This window comes from Diabrotica virgifera, chromosome 6 (genome assembly GCF_917563875.1).
Source record: "Diabrotica virgifera virgifera chromosome 6, PGI_DIABVI_V3a".
Lineage (NCBI taxonomy): Eukaryota > Metazoa > Arthropoda > Insecta > Coleoptera > Chrysomelidae > Diabrotica > Diabrotica virgifera.
The window spans coordinates 115709938-115718365 of NC_065448.1; the positions used below are offsets into that span (position 1 = coordinate 115709938).

Here is an 8428-nt window from a genome sequence, read left to right on the forward strand (position 1 = left end):
TTTCGTTCGTTGCAATTCGGGACTGCACGCTGGGGTTTGTTTTGGTTGGATCAGGGAGAGCAGCATATGTGCCTCCTGATGAGAGACTAATAAGTTTCGAAACCGGTAGAGGTGCTTGCAGCACTCTCTGATTGGACTGGAATATGGTTCGGCTGTATTTTCGTTTTGCAACGAAATTGAAAATGGTTATTCATTTTTGATTTACATTTACTCTGTGTGGAGTATGAAGGGAACCAGTCTCGTTGGAACTTTACCGCGCTGAGCAGATGTGACGTGAATTGTAAATTGTAGAATTCCCTCATCTTCCTTAGTCTCAGCATCCGTATGGCTTGCAAATTGTAGAAGCCTCGGAGGTGTAACCAGAGAAGGTGTCCATTGTTTTCATTCTGGTGGGATATGTTATGTGCCATTAGAGTGAAAACTTAGTCTTTTGCTAGCAGTTGCCGCTAGGACATCTATGCCATTTCGTTCGTTGCAATTCGGGACTGCACGCTGGGGTTTGTTTTGGTTGGATCAGGGAGAGCAGCATATGTGCCTCCTGATGAGAGACTAATAAGTTTCGAAACCGGTAGAGGTGCTTGCAGCACTCTCTGATTGGACTGGAATATGGTTCAGCTGTATTTTCGTTTTGCAACGAAATTGAAAATGGTTATTCATTTTTGATTTACATTTACTCTGTGTGGAGTATGAAGGGAACCAGTCTCGTTGGAACTTTACCGCGCTGAGCAGATGTGACGTGAATTGTAAATTGTAGAATTCCCTCATCTTCCTTAGTCTCAGCATCCGTATGGCTTGCAAATTGTAGAAGCCTCGGAGGTGTAACCAGAGAAGGTTCCCATTGTTTTCATTCTGGTGGGATATGTTATGTGCCATTAGAGTGACAACTTAGTCCTTTCTTCTTTAATTAATCTTTGTAGGCCATCTTCATTTTCGGCTGTTATTATGGCGTTGTCGGCGTAGCAGATTATTTTAATTTCCTTTTGTCCCATTCTATATCCTCTTCTTTTTCAACTTTCTTTATGATTTCATCCATTATCAGATTAAATATTAATGCGCTCAGCGAATCTCCTTGTCTAATGCCAGTTTCATACTTGATATTTTGCGATCGTTTTCCCTTACATATTACCATAGTAATATATATTCTCAATGGTTTTTATTAAATCCAGTGATATTCCCTTTTCATATATAATAAATGTATCGCGTAATAACAAGATTTTGATATACCAATATTACATATTTCTGAACGTTTTATGTCCCATTTAGGGGTAATAAGTAGGGAGTGGATTTTATGCTAAATGCATATTGCATGCATATTTCGCATATTTCAGAGCTTTACTAAATTTTGCATATTTTTAAAGAAACATGCATACTTTGTGCCTATTAAAAAACATTTAAGTCCAAAAAAAAATTTTAAATTTTTTAATTTGACACAAAATATTTCCCCGCACAGGCTGTCATGACGTATTTATTAATTCGAGAACTACCTGAAGAGGACGGCTCATTCACTGCCTTTCATTTTTTCTTAGAAAATACCCGATCTTTACACAAAGTACTTATAGTGCTTATAGTAACCCGCTATAAAATGATTGTAGGATGTTAAAGTGATGAAGCATGGTTTACCCGGAAATCCGAATTTTATTTACTTTTATTATATTTAGTAGGTACCTATAATTCTGGTGATTTTTTAAATCCTCTATTGTTAAGAGAATTTACACCATTAACCATAGTTTTACGATTTTCTAACGGAAATTAACAAGTTATTTTAAATACGCCCCAATTACTTCTGAAAGGAGTTTTTCAAGTTATAAAAATATTCTATCTAATCAAAGAATATGTTTCCTCGTAAAGAAATTGAAAAAACACATTGTAGTGAATTATAATCGAATAAAATAATATATTTATAGTGATATTGTTGTTTTATTTTAAATAGGTAACTATTGGTAGCAGTTTTTGTAAAAACTGTGAATAAATTGCATATGTTATAAAAAAAGATTTTATTTGAAAGATAATAAATAAGATTGCCGCCCCCCCTATAAAAGAACCCCTTAGAATAGAATAGAACAGGAAATTGGTGGTTTCTCGAAATGCGCATTTTTTTAATTTTTGTGCATATCTTGCGCATATTTCGTAATTTTTTACCGCATATATATGCGCATATTTCATCAAAATTGATCGCATATAAATCCGCTCCCTAGTAATAAGTAATCAATATAAATATCTTATCACTAGTTTGTTGATTGTCCCTTCAGAAAAGAGCGGTTTGAGCGGCAAAGTCAATTGAATTGTTTCGTAAATCGTAATGTATTTTTATTGTGTTTAAGGTATCATTTAGATTTTTCTCCACTTCAGGATCAGGATTCAGTATCGTGTGTACGTTGACGTTTGTTGATCATTTGTGTAAATGCTATACAGTGTAGGTGCCCTTAGGCGTCCTTAAACAACACCGTTCCGCTGCGATCTACATAAATATTTGCTATTCTTCCATTGAGTGTATCACTTCTTCTGTTCTGTAGGCATATGCATGTGTATGCCTAAAATGTATGACAATACAAGACATTCCCTTCTCAAGCGGCCGTAAGCGGTATTTATATCGACAAATGCCACCTCTGATACAATACCCGATATTTTTCATACCTGTCTTCGCTGTGTTGGGTAGGATTTAGTATTTGTGACGTACATGTACTTCCCTGTATATAGTTACTTTGGTCTCTTAATTTCAGTGTTTGTTCGATTATGGAGCAAACTCTATTCTTTTTCTTCTTCTTAAAGTGCCTATCCCTTCCGGATCTTTACGATCATCATGGCTATCTTGATTTTGTTTAACGCAGCGCAGAACAGTTCAGTGATAGTTGGGTTATACAATTTTTGTAAATTTTGAAGCCAGGAAATGCATCTTCTTCCCGGTCCTCTTTTTACCATTTACCTTCCCTTGGAGAAGGCCGCAACGCTCTTTATTTCTTATTACATGTCCTAGATATTCTAATTTTGATATTCTAGTTTTGATGGTTATAAGAATTTCACACCTTTTCCCCATTCAACGCAGGATTTCCACATTAGTAATTGTTCAACACAGGATATACGTAAGACGTACCTATAACACCACATTTCGAAAGCTTCGAGCCGATTCATAGATGCAACAGTTAGTGTCCACGATTTTATTCCGTAGAGCAGAACTGTAAATATGTAGCATTTTAACAGACTGTATGTAGTTTTTAATGATATATCTCGACTGTTGAAAATATGTATCATTCTAACGTATGCTGCTTTTGCTTTTATTATTCGCCGTTTAATTTCTGTTGAGTGGTCCCATTAGCTATTTAAATTCGTGCCCAGATAGGTATATTGCTTAACTCTTTCGATATTCTGTTGGTTGATTGTAAGTTAAGGTCTTAATTGTCATAAAGGTCTTCTTTATGTTAAGAACTTCGTTAAGAATTAAATGTCTTTTTAAATAATTTTAACTAATATTTTATTGATATCTATGTCTGAATATTTGCTAAACCTGTTTCTTGGTGTTCTCTGAGACAAGTTGTAAAACATTCATTGTCAATAATGTCACTGAGTGTAAGTATTTTTGCGTAACAGCGAAGGGCATCTGACGTAACACTTGACGACGGGAAATTATCGAAAAAAATTATCAGTAGTAATTGCACAAGAGCTCTAAACTTATTGAATTTTTCCCGAGTGACACTTTGACAGTTTTAATTTCACGAGCCGAAGGCGAGTGAAATTATGTGTCACGAGGGCAAAAAATTCTATATTAATTTTAGAGATCGAGTGCAATTTGTTGCGATTATTTCATGAATAAAACTGTTCAAAACCAAAATTTTACTGTAATTTATTTATGTAAGTACAAATTAGTACAATTAAACACACAGTTGTTATAAATATTTTACGGTTGAGAGTCATCACTTTTATAACTTTTAGAACATGAATTGTCATTAATGTCACCGAATGTATTTTTTCGTAGCAACGAAGGGCATCTGACGTAATATTCTTGACGACGGGATATTATCAAAAATTATCACCTTAATTTGCATTTCTGTAGCTTTCTATTGGTCAGAATCTCCTATGAATGAAATAATCAGTAGTAATTGCACAAGAGCTCTAAAGTTCAATAATAATTTTAGAGATCGAGTGCAATTTGTTGCGATTATTTAATGGATAAAACTGTTCAAAACCAAAATTTTATTGTAATTTATTTATGTAAGTAGAAATTAGTACTATTAAACACACAGTTGTTATAAATATTTGACGGTTGAAAGTCATCACTTTTATAATTTTTAAAACATTAATTGTCATTAATGTCACCGAATGTATTTTTTCGAAGCAACGAAGGGCATCTGACGTAATATACTTGACGACGGGATATTATCAAAAATTATCAGTTTAATTTTTATTTCTGTAGCTTTCTATTGGTCAGAATCTCCTATGAATGAAATAATCAGTATTAATTACACAACAGCTCTAAAATTATTGATTTGTATCCCGAGTTACACTTTGACAGATTAAATTATAAATAGTAAAACTGGTTTTTAAATCATTTTAACTAATGTTTTATTGATATATTTGCCCAAATATGTGCTAAACCTGTTCCTGACAAGTTGTAAAACATGAATTTTCATTATTGTCACTGAATATTCATTTTTTCACGGCAACGAAGTACATCTGACGTAATACTTGACGACAGGATATAATCAAAAATGATCGCTGTAATTTTTAGTTCTGTAGCTTTCTATTGGTCAGAATCTCTATGAATGATAATTATCAACATTAATATCACAAGAGAGTGAGAATAAATTGACAATAATACGACAATTTTTCGAAAACTTGTTTCCTTGCAATAGACACGAGAGCCCGGAGGGCTCGAGTGACTCTTGCCGAAGAAAGAAAGAAATAAGAAAGAAAATTGGAGCAGTATTTTCCTATTTGTTCTTACTCTCTTGTGATATTCGACTGATTATTTTTTAATACTTACATATAAAATTCAAGTCCTTGTACAAAAACATCCAGTGACATCGATCCCGATTCTTTTGACACAAATTTTTCAACTTGTCAAAGTGAACAGCACAGTTTAGCCAATATTTAGACGAAGATAATAAAATATTAGTTAAAATTATTCATGAATACAGTTTTATTCATGAAATAATTTTACCGACGTAAACTCGAGTGCTTAAAATTGCCGATCTGTGTTGTCCGATCTTCGTGACAGTTTGACATTAGATGGAGAACTAAAAGTTTATTATTGATATTTTCTTAAACGTGACAGTTGTCAAAACTAAGAAACTGGTTGCAATTAAAGAGAAACAATCTACTTAAAATTATTCTCACTGTAATATTGTACAGTAGAATATACTCGCTGAAATAATAATCTGATCGGGCAGAATAAAACACGTTATGAAAAATTTAATTACACGATTGTAAGTTAAAATCATTAAAAAATAATCGCTTTAATTTTTATTCTTGTAGATTTCTATTGGTCAGAATCTCTATGAGTGAAATTATCGTTGAAATTCTTGTAAGGATCATAAAATATATATGTTGGCCGATAGCTATTGTGGTCGTTCAAGTTTTTGCCAAGTTTAAGCAAGACAACAACTTTGGCTTGTCTCCAGACTTTGGGTATCTGCATAGTTTGAATACAGCTGTTTATTAACCAGAGAAGCCATTGTAGAAATTTTAGACAAGATTTCGTAATTAGCTTTGTGATATACCTTATATTTTTAATTAGATTAAAAATTCTTCGATACATAGTTTTTATAATGAAGTTCTCCCAACACTCTGGTGTAAATAAATTACATATTTCTTGCAAGTTTTGCTTCAATTCTTTGACGGAGCTAGCAGGATGTTTCCTCAATGGTTTTTTCATTTCGCGCCACAAAGAGGCGCGAAACTTTTTTTCAATGACAAGTCGGCACTGTTGAAAACGTATTCCAGAAGTAGTATACCATGGTTTCCAATTCAGTTTTGACTCTTAAACTCTTTTTTGAGGTATGGCAACCTACTCTATCCCGTCGAAAGACAAAATATTTCGCTGATTTTAACTTGTTGTAATGACTTTGTTCTGAAATCTGTAAGAGATTATTGAAAACCTTCAAATATTATTTGCCGTATTTAAAATTACATCGATAAATGCAACTTTTCCACACCTTTCGACGTCATGCTGCCCCAGACCATGATAAACGTAGGAAATTTGACTTTTCTGTTATGACAACAAGGCTGAAGTGCTTTCTGTTTCCTTCAAATAACTCGACTCCTACTGTCTCCAACTCGACTCCAACACACACTTCAAACCTGGATTCCTCACTCCATTGTAATCCATCCCATAGTGAATTTGTCCAACGTCAATGCTCTTTTGATCATTTTAACCTATTTTCCTTGTGTTGTAATATTAAGACTCGATTTTCGTTAGTCTGAGATTGTTTGTGGGCCTCTTGGTGACATGTTGATCTAGAAACGAGTCTTCCAACCAGGTTAGCTACTCCACAAAACACTTAAATCTAGATAAGTTGAACGTGGTTTTTTCACTATAATGCAGTGTTTCCCAACGTGGGGCCCACGCCCCACAGGGGGGCAATTTGATTGTTAAGGGGGGCAAGTTGAAAATAGACTCGACACGAGTTTAACCCTTTCGCTACTGGTCATTTAAATTCAATGCTAGGTTTCGGTTTTCGGGTTTCAACGAAAAAAGCAAATTCTTAAATAATTACGGTAAATAATTGTTAGGTATGTATTTCGCTAGACCAAAATATCAACCGGATGTTTTTCGGCGTCATATCAAACTTAAAATTTTGAAAATATGTCAACATTAAAGTCTCTGTTTACTGCTCATACTTCAACTAATAATCGTATTCTTGAGGCTAATATTATTAAATTTCTTGATTACTCGCTTAAACTACTACTTAAAGGAAAAAATCATACTATAGGGGAGAATTTAATAACATCATCAATATCAGCATTTCTTAACGGATCTTGAAAAATATGACAAATATTTAAAAGCTTTGCAACTCAGTTATATAATATACAACTCAATACTGTTAGCAGAAGAATAGACAAAATGAATGAAGATACTGAAAAACAACTTGTTGAAAAGCTGAAAATAAGAAATTTATCAGTGAAAATGAATGAATCAACTTTGAGAGACAGTATTGATACCTTACGGTAAGATAAAGTGTAGTTTGTTTAAAAATTGTTGTTCCGTAAATGACTAGAAAGCACCAATACCTAATGATATATCAATAAAAAATATAAAATCTTGTGACGCAGGTGGTGCTCCTAATATGATGGGCATTAAAAATGGCTGCTTAAAATTGATGAAAAATGCGAATCCAGATATGATTATTGTGCATTGTGTTATCCATAGGAAAACTTGGTAGCTAAAAACATCTTGCCTGTTCTAAATGAAGTACTGCATTCAGTAATAAAGTGTGGTAATGCGATTAAAACTAATACCAAATGTGAGCGTCTCTTCAAGCTATGTATTTTGTGAAGTACAAAATAAGACCCCATGAGGCTTTTAGTTCATACTGAAGTAAGGTGGCTACCTAAGATGCTTGAAAAGATTTATGGAATTGTTTGATACATTTTGAAAAATTTGGACAGTTTCATTGACTCCAAAAATGCGAAGTAACTGATACCGCTTTACTAAAAGACAGATTTTCTGATTTAAAACAAATTGATTTTGAACTTGGATGATGCAGCCAACAGCCAATGTTAGGGGATTTGTCTGATATATCAAATGTGCAGTAAGAAGAACTCGCAGAATTGCAAAATAATGAGTCAGGTAAAAATTTATTTAATAAAGAAGGAACGATGGCACGGCTTTGCGAGGAAACAGAAATCAAATATCCGAATTCAACCAAATGTGCAAGAAAACCTACTACTATTTCCATCTTTATATTTAGCTGAATGTGAATTCAGTGCTGTAAATGGTTTTCTGATAAATAAAAGAAAAGAGCTGGATATAACACAACGTAAAGACTTGAGACTGAAACTAACCAAATTGGAACCTAATATAAAATCTCTGTGCAGAAAGCATCAAGCATGTACAAGAATCTAACCAAAGAAAAATAATAAATTAACGTAGAAAAATATTTGAACAATACAATTTTTTAATACTAAAAATTATATATGTTACATAAGAGGGGTGCATAGGAATTTAAGAAAGGCTAAGGGGGCATGGCCCAAAAAGGGTTGGGAAAACTATAATACGTCTTAATCCCCTTCGATCTGCTTCGTTTATTTTACTTTTTCCTACATTTTTGTAGGTCTTATGATGACAAAACCTAAGGTTTTGTATTTCCTAACTACACTATATTTCTTATGTATATTTCTTACACTATACTGTGACAATTGAAACATGTTCGCGATTTCCGAATTGTATTTTCCAGAATTTAAAAATCTATTGATGATTGAACAAATGTTCCCA

General features: G+C 33.4%; 1 long non-coding RNA gene across 1 annotated transcript; it reads left to right on the forward strand.

Annotated features, from left to right (window-relative positions):
- Positions 1–5276: 5276 nt before the first annotated feature.
- LOC126886401 (uncharacterized) lies at positions 5277–5747 on the forward strand. Its single transcript, XR_007698597.1, has 2 exons — positions 5277–5420; positions 5470–5747. It is a non-coding gene; the product is annotated as an uncharacterized LOC126886401 (long non-coding RNA).
- The last annotated feature ends 2681 nt before the right edge of the window (positions 5748–8428 follow it).